Raw genomic sequence first — 13,710 nt, 5'->3', positions numbered from 1 at the left:
TGTATAATTGGTTGCCTAAATTATTTCGTCTCAAATCGTCAACAACTTCCACAGATACTGAAGATCTTCCAGGAGATTTCCCTTTGTTGACACTGCCAATTTGATTACATTCTATAATGTGAGACTCTAACGATGTTTCTTGAATTTGCAAATCACCGATGACTTTAAATGACAGGCTACAAATAACATTAATGACGAGTGAGAACTGTCATAAGTCATAATGAGGCATAATTTCAGCGAAGCGGGATTTTTTAAATCCTGTGACCAACTACGCCTTTAGAATCATTTATAAAAACCCCGTATACCTAATTGTATTTAAAAACTATGTATTTTATTAAATATGTGTCTACAAAGTGAATAATTTGGAAAAATAATGAAAATTAGTTTAGTTAGTAGTAGCATGTTTTTGAAAACTGACCAACGTTCTAGATGCCAGGATCTCAAATAAAGTCATTTGAAACAGAAAATAAATAAAGTTAATTTTTTGCTTAAAAAAATATTCTTCAACTAAAATTTGAAGTCAATTTCTTAATAATAAATAATAATTAAAATTATCATCATTGATAATACCTTACAGAATGAACTTATTTTGTTTTTCTGAAGACTAAACAGGACTAAACAGTCTAGCAGACGATTTAACTTAACTTTTAGGAGGTTCCCTGTTTCCGTCTGTCTGTCATCTATCTGTGATTTTATTACACGCTTAACATGGAAACTGCTAAACCGAGTCTTGTGAAATATTAGATGCATATGTAAGGCTAACCAAAACTTATTTGTTCATACCCATCAACAATTTGATGACGTCATCTCAAATTTTTATTAGATATATTCCGTCTAAAACGTTTCCATTATTTAACATGATTCTACCCCATTTTTCAAAGAATGATTTTAAAACAAAAAACAAACAGTCGTTGTATCACCTTAAACTTAAGAGTTATGCTCGGTTCTTTGAGTTTTAAGATTTTTATACTAAATATGACTTTCGAAAAACAACGGAGAGGTCATTTTTTACACTTTTCTGAATCTACAAATATTGAAATAAAAGTTTTGTTTTTTTTCGTAAAAGGAAGTAGGTATTAAAAAATTGGTATATGCAAATCCAAAAACTATGAATGGAATGATAAATCACAAGAAAAGACTCATCATATTTTGTACATTCTCGATAGGATTTATTTAGCAAAATTTTGTGGTGACGTCATACATTTTTTAGGGAGGAGGAGCAAATACATTTTGATCAAAAACTTACCATGTTTATGATAACTTTAAAACACCTTCAAGATTTCAAAGCATTCGGTTTTGTAGTTCCTGAGTAAATCAATAAAATAAATTTACGCATTCATTAATTTTTTTTGGGTCACCCTGTATATGCAAATCCAAAAAGTATGAATGGAGTATGGAGTGATATATCACAAGCACAGACTCATCATATTTTGTACATTTTACATAGGATTTATTTGGCAAACTTTTGAGCTGACGTCATCAAATTTTTGGAGGGGATAACCAAATATATTTTGAGTAAAGATTTATGATGCTCTTTATAGCCTTAAAACATCTGCAACATTTCAAAATATTCGGATTAGCAGATTCAAAATTAAATTGCAAAATGTTGTTTTATAATTTTGATTTTTTTTCCAAAAATCTGGACGTTTCGGGTAAAAACTCAATTCGGAGTCGTAAACTACATGTTTAGGACTATATTATTTTATACAGTTTAAAACCCATTTACTATGTACAATTTTGAAGTGACGTCATCACATTAGTGGTGGGGATGATTAAACAAATTTTGGTTAGCGTTTTACTATCTACATGATATTCCTAATATAACTACAAAATTTCACAACAATCGGTCCAGACTTTTCGGACGGACAGACGGACAGACGGACAGACAGACGGAAATGAGAGACCTATTTCTTCGTCTTCTAGGGGTCATGAAAGATCGAGAAAACGTAAAAGTAGAGAGTCGGCCGACGGACTCGATTACAATACTTCCTTTGCTTACGCTCGGGAAGTAAAAATACTAATTTATAATAATAAAGTATGCTTTAAAAGTATAACTTACCTCAGTTAAGTTATCCTTTTACGATAACAATAGTTGGTAATAATCCTTGCGGTTCAGGTCCATAAAGATTACAATAGTCAATTTGATTTATAAGGGTGGTTTTACTTGTAGAATGAAAATTAAAGAGGTTAAAAAATGTTTAACAATTAATGCTAGTATACGGAATTTTTATTTATTTTTGGTTGTCTTAAGTTTTATGTTTTTTGTACTTCGTGTTATGGAAATCCGGCCTGTCCGAATTGCATTGCATTTCTAATCCCCGACCGTACTGCGGTAAAAAGATTGTAAGTACGATAAAATTCTTAGCCGAGAATTGAAAAACGACCTTTGGATCACATTCTAATACATACATAAATATATAATAAATTGTGGTGATTGTAGTTGTGATTATTCATGTCTGTAGTTCCAAATGATGTAATTTCTGCAATCATTAAATAAAACCACCATAAATTTTTGAACTGAGTATATTGTATTACATTTGAGATATATAATACATAACTTATAAGTTATAATTATGACAGGAAACTAGCAAATTTGAAGCTAACACATTTCACAAACTTATACCTTGAAATTTCACTATTTTTTTATTGGACAATTTTAGATTCTATGAGCATCTATCGACAAAGTACATTTTATTCAATATATGGTTTTTAATTTTTAATCAGTTTGAATGTTTTTCAAGGCGTCGAAAACAAAAGAAAAGTAATTCGATGTGGAGATAATAAGCAATTTTTTTAATCTTAAATAGCATTTCCATCCTTTTCGATTTAAAAACAATGCGCTAATCCCCTGAACCTCCACGGTCCGACAACGGAACGCATTTGGATCAAAGGTATCCACGCACCTAACTACCTGACATTTGAGCAAAATTTCCACCACAATTCGGATACGACCATGGAAACCTTTTCAGTACTACAGGGATCAGTCCTTTGGTACTTATGGTGGTATAAAGTATATATTGAAATGTAATAAAAAGATTACCAATTCAAATTATCCATCAAAACATTTATTCTGTGATGCTAATTTTAATGGAGTAAAATGACAAAAATTAGGAGTCATGACCGTTTTTTAAATCAGACGAAGTAGTAAAAATCACTGGAAATAGAAGCTTCAGGAATACTTGCGAAGATTTTGTAACAAACACTAAATGAAATGACATGTAAGTATGTCCAAAATAGATAAAACTTGGCGTTATAAAAAGGAATATCTTGATTAAATCGGGTGACAGGATTTAACCACATTTTCATAACTTGTACCAAATCAGTTACAAAGTCTTCAGAATGTTCGTACATACCATATCTTTATTTGAAGCACGTTGTATCAACAGCCAACGAAATTCACTTAGAGTTTTAAAATGCACTTTCAGAAGACATAAGAATCGATACGGCAGCTTTGAAGTACAATAAAATAAAATTTATGATAAATGTAGAATTAGTAAAATTTTACCACTGAAAATAGTAGGAGTATTTTAAGTAATCAACTGAATTCTGATTTAATGAATTGACACTGAATCATTGTGCTTTTTGCTGCATTTTTCCTAAAAGCAAACTTGTTGTGTTGATTAAAGTTGAACAATATAATAATCTGATTAGTTATACAAAAGACACTTTAACAACAATTTCTGTGAAAATTTTGGGTAACTTTATATTAGAGAAGATAAAAACCCAACTTTCATTGTTCTGTCTGCTTGTCGTTTGTTTTCATTGTGTACACGTTTAATAAAATAATATGAAAACATATTACACGCTGTTGCGATCATATTTGATTAAATGTAAACTTAGGGAGTGTTAAAATTCCCCTTGTAATATCGAAAATGTTATTTTCTCATCAGACGGCGTCTCGATATATTTCCATCTAAAACGAGCAAAGTGAAATCATAATCAACAAACTTATCGTATAAAATGTAGACGTCAGAACTGTTTCCCCCTTATAAAACTAGGAGCCTCGTTCCATACTCTCGAGCACGTTTCGTCGAGTCCATCCAGAAATGCATTATTACTGCGGATATTTCGGCCCTCTCGCTCCATCGCGCCGACAAATGTTTACACAGTTACGACCTGAGGGTCCACAGCAGGCCCAGATCATCCCCAAATTCTAATTCGTTCAGGTCTTTAATTATCTTCCAATCTTCCACTTCATCCCGGTTCTTGAAAATATCCTAATTTTAAATTGTGATTTATCCCTTCGTTCACGGCTCGTTTGATTAAGCTGCCGTTCTCACGAGATTGTTAAATGCCATTATCACGAATAGCTGCCTCTATGAAAAACCGAATCAAATCCTTGCATGTATTCCCGGCCTTATCTACCATGTCCGTGCTACCCCATTTAATGGTTTCAACCATAGCAATATATAACTTTTCAACTACATCGTATCTCCAAACTTTCAGACCAATATCTGGAATAACGCCGGCATTATTTTGCTTTGCGGTGCAGTCAATAACGTCACGAAATTACGTTCTAAACTTGTGCAGTCGTCGACGTTAATAACCGACGGCGGACTCACGATAGGAATTAATGTAATTGCTCAATTCATTTCGTTTTCCATAATTCCACAATTCTCCGAGTCGATATGAAATGTCTGCTGAAAAAAAGGTCGTTGTTCAATATAATCCACCATTCGGATTCTGACTGCGAGAGGCGGCGTTAGTCAGTGTGAAGATAAAATACATGAAATAAATTCAGTTTACGATCTGCTGTTGGTATCCGCCGACGGGCATAGTCTTTCCATTCTACGCCATACAAGGTTCTGAAGTAATCGCACGTTTCGCTCCTTTGCCTGAAGCCAAGCGCAACGTCGTCCACTTTTGCAGACAGACGACAGTAGCACGTGACGACGGCAGCATAGTACTATTTTATACATATTTTATACATGTTTTGCACCATTCTAAACATTTGAGTCAGACTCGAATACAAACGTAACATTTTATGCTTTGTCCAATTTTCACGAATTTTTCTTTTCCGATTTGGAATTTATTGTAAAATTTGCTACTACGAGCGGCGGCTGTCATAAATTTTATCTACAGTAGTGTATTCGCAATAAGGAACACGTAAAGAAGGGACATCTGTAACATTCCGATGGTTAAAGGACGACAAAATTATATATAACAAGCAATTTTGTGATCATATTTTATTTAACAAAGAGAAAAAAAAAATCGCTGGGCTGAAATTCTATAAGTCACATTTAGAAATCGCTGCCTATATGGCGTTATCGTTTTTGTTCCTTTAAAATATGAAAAATACGCTTTTGCCAGTTTTCCGTTGTACATTTTCAACTGCTCCATCAACCTTTTTCGTTAAAAAAAACTGGAGCCATGTCGTGTTCCAAATTAATTCAGTTGGATTTAATTCGCAATATGGAGGCAACCGTAAAACTAAAACCTCATTGCTTTTTCTCGTCGCATCTACAATATGCATTTTATATTATTTGCTTTTCTCTTGGTTACAATATGAAATAATTCTATTAAATTAAATAAAAAACATCAAAGAATATGTTTCGCGATAAAAATGTAAATATTTTTAGTTTATTTATGTATTTAGCAAACACTTTTTTTACTTCCCGAGCGTAAGCAAAGGAAGTATTGTAATCGAGTCCGTCGGCCGACTCTCTACTTTTACGTTTTCTCGATCTTTCATGACCCCTAGAAGACGAAGAAATAGGTCTCCCATTTCCGTCTGTCTGTCCGTCTGTCCGTCTGTCCGTCTGTCCGTCCGTCTGTCCGTCTGTCCGTCTGTTGTGCCGGATTTTTATTAGACAGATAATCTCCGAAAGTACTCGACCGATTGTGAAATTTTGTACTTATATTAAGAATATCATGTAGATGGTAAAACGCTAACCAAAATTTGTCTAATCATCCCCACCACTAATGCGATGACGTCACTTCAAAATTGTACATAGTAAATGGGTTTTCAATTGTATAAAATAACATAGTCCTACACATGTAGTTTACAACTCTGAATCGACTTTTCACCCGAAACGTCCAGATTTTTGGAAAAAAAATCAAAATTATAAAAGAACATTTTGAAATTTAATTTTTAATCTGCTAACCCGAATGCTTTGAAATGTTGCAGATGTTTTAAGGCTATAAAGAGCATCATAAATCTTTAGTCAAAAAATATTTGCTTATCCCCTCCAAAAACTTGATGACGTCAGCTCAAAAGTTTGTGGAATAAATCATATCTAAAATGTACAAAATATGATGAGTCTGTACTTGTGATCTATCACTCCATTCATATTTTTTGGATTTGCATATACAGGGTGACTCAAAAAAATTAATGAATGCGTAAATATATTTTATTGATTTAATCAGGAACTACAAAACCGAATGCTCTGAAATCTTGCAGATGTTTTAAGGTCATAAAGAGCATAATAAATGTTTAGTCAAAATATATTTGCTTATCCCCTCCAAAAACTTGATGACGTCAGCTCGAAAGTTTGCCGAATATCTAAAATGTACAAAATATGATGAGCCTGTACTTGTCATTTATCACTCCATTCATATTTTTTGGATTTGCATATACAGAGTGACTCAAAAAAATTAATGAATGCGTAAATATATTTTATTGATTTAATCAGGAACTACAAAACGGAATGCTCTGACATCTTGCAGATGTTTTAAGGTTATAAAGAGCATAATAAATGTTTAGTCAAAATATATTTGCTTATCCCCTCCAAAAACTTGATGACGTCAGCTCGAAAATTTGCCGAATAAATCATATCTAAAATGTACAAAATATGATCAGTCTGTACTTGTGATCTATCACTCCATTCATATTTTTTGGATTTGCATATACAGGGTGATTCAAGAAAATAAATGAAAGCGTAAATTTATTTTACTGATTTACTCAGGAACTACAAAACCGAATGCTTCGAAATCTTGAAGATATTTTAAAATTATCATAAGCATGGTAAATTTTTGATCAGAACGTATTTGGTCGTCCCCCCTAAAAAATTTATGACGTCACCACAAAATTTTGCTGAATAAATCCTATCTAAAATGTACAAAATATGGTGAGTCTCTTCTTGTGATTTATCATTCCATTCAAATTTTTTCGATTTGCATATACAGGGTGACTCAAAAAAATTAATGAATGCGTAAATTTATTTTATTGATTTAATCAGGAACTACAAAACCGAATGCTTTGAAATCTTGCAGATGTTTTAAGGTTATAAAGAGCATAATAAATTTTTAGTCAAAATATATTTGGTTATCTTGTACAAAAAACTGATGACGTCAGCTCAAAAGTTTGCCGAATAAATCGTATCTAAAATGTACAAAATATGATGAGTCTGTACTTGTGATTTATCATTCCATTCATATTTTTGGATTTGCATATGCAGGGTGACTCAAAAAAATTAATGAAGGCGTGAATTTATTTTATCGATTTAATCGGGAATTACAAAACCGAATGCTTTGAAATCTTGGGAATATTTTAAAGTTATTATAAGCATGGTAAACTTTTGTTCAAAATGTATTTGTTCATCCCTCCTAAAAAAATTGATGACGTCACCCTTAAATTTTGCTGAATAAATCCTATCTAAAATGCAAAAAATATGATGAGTTTGTACTTGTGATTTATCATTCCATTCATATTTTTTAGATTTTCTTAAGAGGTGGTTCAAAAAAATTAATGAAGTCAATTTATTTTATTGATTAAATTAAAGGCAACACTTATTATTAGTATTACACCCCAACCAACCCAATTTGGTAGACACAAAATTTGTTAAAGGAAAAACTCGGTTGAAACATAAGGGTAGCACGCTTATTTACATCGACTTTAACATTACAGACCTGCATTTGTCTTATGCGCTCACTTGGTTCCGCGAATGTGAAATAGACATGTTTATAATCAACCAATTGTGAATTTCACCGTCAAGAATTAAAATAAAACCCAATGTTTTATATAATAAGCGGAAGTCGAAGCAATAAAACCGATGGTCGTTTTGTTTACAGTTTCTCTGTTTGACTCTCACGTATGCTGTTACGCCTGTCATCTTAAATTAAGAATGTTTATACATACACGATTTTCAGTTGCCTCTGATACGTATACGTGAGTAAATTGTTTCGTTATTTTATTGATTATTACAAATCAATATTCAAAACGACCCAATTCATTTTCCCGAAAATTTGAGAATATAATAATTTTATTCTTAGTATTACACTACATCTATCCCAACTGATATACGTGTCCTTGCAAAAATGTTGATGACGGCATCGCAATTTTTTTTTAAATTCCCACTACAAAAATGTAATGAGAAAAAAAAACACAATAGGCATGCAGTCGTCAAGTTTCCGACAGCGAGGGAAGTACTGTCTAAACTCTTTAGACCAATTTTTTCAGTAACATTACCGAAGCTGGATACCTTACCTTACTCACCCCTAGCCAAAAACACTTAGAATGTGACATTTTTTAGTAACTTTTCGTAGCTGATTTCTTACATGTTACGAATATGTTTCTATGGATAAATCTAAATTTCAAATTCGCAATTATTAAAAGGTACAGGTACTAAAAAAGGAAAGTCAATAAGAGAAATGTTTTGTAAATTGAATTTTTAAGTGGGAAGACTCATTAATTAGTAGCCTAGTACGTCCTCTCTTTCCAATTGTTATATTTCATACAACTTTATTTTGAATAAATACAGTAGGTACACAATTAAAAACTATTATATTCTGCTATTATGTTAAATCCATCAACTAAAAAAATCGTAAATTTTGACTTTTCTTTTTTACAAACTGCACCATTTAATTACTTACTTATTTGAACTTCATTAAAAAACAAAAAAAAAAAAAAAACGGAAGCTTTAATAAGAAAAAATTTCAAGTTATAATAACATATGGACATCTAAATCTCCAAGGCTACTGTTGTCATCCTCACTTCCACCCTCAGTATCATCCGAATTATTAACCTTAATAATAATTTCATTTTGTTCTGAAATATCTAAAATTTTTTCATTTTCTCGAGCACAATGATTATTTTATCAGTGTGTTTAACGTAATTGTTCCAATGCACAGCCGGAACTTGATCAATCACATTTTGCCAAGTTGCACAAACATCATTGGGGGAAGAAGTTGGAATGATTTTATCATAATTTCTTTTAACTTCCGACCATGCCATTTCAATAGCGTTGAAATCACAGTGGTAAGGTGACAGCCTCAGTACCCAATGCCCATGATGTTGGGCGTATAAATCTAAATGATAACATTTTTCGGGTTGTTTGTTAGCCAATATTCCCCATATTTGGTCTTTTATGGCCTTGGGTGGATAATCAATCCCATTTTTATTTAAATATGCTATCATTTTTGTCTTGGTCCAACTTTTTCGAGGAACTTCTTCCTACAAATAAAGTAAAGTTTTATTAAAATATATGAATACCTATGAAGACTAAATTGGCACCTCAAGTCTACTATGATAACTTGCGTTATCTATCACAATAAAATAAAGTTTCGGCAAATTTGGTATCAACTGTTCTTTCCTGGTTCATGATATCATGATAGTCTCCAGCTTTGCTATTAGCTTTCAAAATTAAAGAGGCTCCTTCAATAAAATCGTCTTTATTTTCAGCGTGAACCATAATGTATCTGTACCCTTCTCCAGTTTTTGTAATAGCAGTGTTTACTGAATCGTCTTGCCATGTCTTTTTGCATATGCTACTCTTACTAAATACCCACGATTCATCAAGAAAAAGAGGTTCACATCAATTTTTTCCTTTGTGTTGGTGGTATTCACGTAAAAATTTTGTTCTTTTTAATTTAACTGAAGGCCGTTCCATTAAAAATAATCTGTTACTATTTTTCTTAAATTTTCCTTATACAGTTGGTTAACGATCTAGGACCAACGTTAAAATCGGGAATCTTTTCCATTACGTGCAGCAACTTAATAGTAATGTATTCTTTAGAAACAACCATTTCATAGATAATCTCCCGGATTGACATTAAATCTACAGGATTCACTTTTGTCTTTACTCGTCACATAACATATTTTTCTTGTATTCAAACCACTTAAACCTGGACTTTGTAATCTGTGGACAGATCTTTCCGAAATGTTCAACATTTCTGCGGCCAGTTCTGTCTTCCTTTTTTTCTTAAATTCCAAAACATCTTGGTTTCTATCAAGATAGCCTAACACATTTAAAATTATTTGTTTTGCTTGGTCGTTAAATCGCTTCATTTACGACTGGGACAAATGATAAATTTCAAAATTTGCTATAAGACTCTACGACCTACTCAAAATTTGGTGACTCACACAAAGCGCATAAGATAGAAAGAGAAAAAATTTGACTTGGGGTAATTCCACGACTTCATTAGTACTAAGTTTGCTCTCGATTTCTGGTGTCTGGAAAACATGTTTTAAAAAAACATAATTACACAATTACTACTTTTTGCGGAAGAAACTCGCTGTATTTTTCAAAAATCTATTAATGTCCTTTTTAGCAAATAAACTGTTACTTCCTGATTGCAAGCTAACAGGGTCCATTGCAAAAGTGGCTAATTGCGTTCCATAGCACCTAAACTATGAAAAAGTAAGTCTACTGTCTGCCTGTCGTCTGTTATTTGTTGGTGACTTTATTAAACAAGTAATCTCGAAAACTACCAACATTTCTCATTTATTCATGATTTAATAATAGTTTTTGCAAATTTTAAGGTTTGTCTTTGTAACAAAACCCCCATGCACCACCCTCGATGCGGTACCACTAATCAACCTTTTAAACAGTAGGTGGAAAAACGTTCGAATAAAAACGATGTAAACACTTTCAATTTCAATTAAGAGTAAAAGCGTCTTTTTGCTGTTCATCTTGTATTCATTCACCATTAATGGTTAATGCAAAAGATTATTAGTTGTAGAAACAAATATGGTGGTCCTGAGAAGGATCGTTTTTGGATAATGCTTCATGGTGATCGACTTGTTTTCTGACGGATGTTTGGTCCTTGCCACAACGATTCCACATTGTTTATTAGGACAAAATGAATGTAGAATGGCACTATATTTTTACAAAAAATGACAGTTGTGCGAAATAATTTAGTACCATTGTTAATTGTTAATAATTATTAAAATATTGCCTTTCCTGCTATGTGTAATTGAATAAAATGATTGCTCTGATAACAATGTAGGTATAATATTCTTCAGAAAATGAGTTATCTTAAACGATCGTAGAAAAAATATTGTATGGAACACGTGCAAAAAATGATATTGCACTTGGCAACTTTTAATGACTGAATGAAGGAGCCTTGACGTGTTGTTCAACTCGACTTACGATCTCGTTAAACAATGTTCACGTTGCGTGCAATAAACAGTCACATTTTGCACTTGTTGCATAAACAATTGTTTACTTTAAATGAAATATAACATTATAAATGTCAATTTTATACAATTGCTTTCCAGTGTTTATTGAATGCAAGTATTTTACTGAAATAAACGTTTTCATCTGAGTGTACCTATACTTCTATTTGTTTACTAGTTGTTTAAGTGATAAGAATAAAAATAGCATATACATTTCCTCAGTAGTGGTTTAATTACAGTCTCGTGCTATAACTGCCCGCGACCGTAATGAAACATATTTTAGATCGCATGTAATAGCTATACTGTTTCCAGATTTGAATACGGATGGATGCTCACAAACCGTCATTATGTTATCACTATCCTTTTATAAACTTCTCTGGTTCGTGTTATTTTGGCATGTATCCAAACTTTCTAGTAAGTGTGTGTTTCATGTGGTTATGTTTCATCTATGAAATAAACTTTTCGTCGTTGTTGCCTATATCTATTTGTTCTTAGACAGTTTCTCCATTATCTTTTTCTAATAAGATACCTTTTCGTAATCTTTGTGAAAATTTGTATCAGTGGGAGAGAGGGAGGGCATTTTGTTTCTAAATAAGTGTTTGTAAAAAAAAATTAATAAGAATTGTATTTGGGCAGGGAACTTTTCCGTTTCACGCAAGTTAACCACATGAAATTTTAACGGCGAATGATTAAATTACAGTATAGCGAAAATGAAAAATCCACTCGACCGAATAATTAACGTTTAAATACTTTTATTATGGTGTGTTCACGATCGTTTTCTAACACAATTTTTTGAAAAATTAAGAGTAAAAATGCTGTCACAGTATTAGCGACATATTTATGTCGCCAGCATTAAAAATAACGAAATGGTACAAACCATCTGTCTCCCCACAGTCACCGAAATCAAAATAGAGTTAAAAAGTTAAAGAAACATTTACTTCAAAAACCAACCCCTTGGTTGTTGCACAAATTAGTGAATTAATTGTTTGAACCCGAAAACATACTTAAGTAAATATGGGGGTAATTATTTACAAAGCCATAAAAAAATACAGAAATGCGAATTTTATTTAGATATTCGTATGGAGGTTTCCAGATTTGCAACCGTAATTTTAGTCCTAATGATATAGTTGACCAAATTAAGTATACTGATAATAATTATTACTAACTGAACAATTTCAACGTGAATGATTTCTGTGAACTAATTTTAGTATGTACTTTGGTAGAGTCTGGAAGATGGTGGATCTATTTTTCAAACAAAATTGTGCAAAGTCAATTCAGAATGTAGAGAAGTTTTAGCACAGTTTCAGTAAAACTAAATCGCCTTATTTTCTAAAGAATATGTGTTCGTAACTTCGTACTTGTTTTGTAGAAAGTTATAAAATTCTAGACTCTGACGCACACCAATAAATTCGTGTGCGTCATAATTTGGCATACATTCAGACATATAAACAAATAGGTAGCTTGAAAGCTACAAACATTTTCTGAGAAAGGTTGTGGGCGTCTACTGATTTTAAGAACAGAAGAATTCAAAAAACCTACAGATTTAGATCGACAACAAAATCCATATTGCCAATTTGCTTATACATTCTACAAAATTTTCTCAAATTTAAGACAGAAAGGAGCGACTGGGAAATGGTAAATTACAGTTTCCAAAGTGCGTGGGTTAACAGGAGTATTAATTCATTTATTAAAGTAACCATCCACGACAAGAGTTAATAATGAGCAAATGTGTGTATGTCATTTTTCTTTATAATAATTTTCGTTTCACTGTTAATTATTCTTTTTTGTTAATATAGAGAGTTGTCTAAAGAGAGGAACACTAAATAATTAAATTAATAATTTTGAAAAAGAAGAAAGGCAATAAAGTTTGTCTTTCGAGCCAAAATTTATTATTATTTCATAGTTAAAAGTAAAACATAACCTGCAACAATTGATGTAGTCGGATTTGATTTATTCCAAGGTTTATGTCACTATAAACCGACGTTCCACAACAGCGTATCACAATAACCGGCATAAATCCTCAAAAGTTCGTATATTTAAATGGATAATTAAAAATGTCACCAGGGAGCCATTATCCAGTTCTGATAACAAAAGTTGAAGAAATGCTGTACTTAAGTACTTGTGGGAATCTCTTTTGTAATAATCTGCAAGACTGGGCAAATTAATGAGATATTTACGGTAAATTTCAGGAAGCGTTTCCCCCTGAAACCCACAACAATGTAGGACCGTAGCGCGCTATCTGCCCGATCGATCTCCGTAGTTATGCACTATTGTTCCTGTTTAGATGCAGCACCGTCATCGTTTCGCTTTTGTATATTACTTTTTTGTTTCGTGTTGGTATTGTAACCACGTATGGACGTGGGGCTTGATGGGTT

This window comes from Zophobas morio, unplaced genomic scaffold, assembly GCF_036711695.1.
Source record: "Zophobas morio isolate AGI-343-1 ecotype UQ-CSIRO unplaced genomic scaffold, CSIRO_AGI_Zmor_V1 ptg000023l, whole genome shotgun sequence".
In the NCBI taxonomy this organism is placed as follows: Eukaryota; Metazoa; Arthropoda; class Insecta; order Coleoptera; family Tenebrionidae; genus Zophobas; species Zophobas morio.
The sequence above is the reverse complement of the archived record's forward strand: the minus strand, read 5'-3'. Positions refer to the sequence as shown.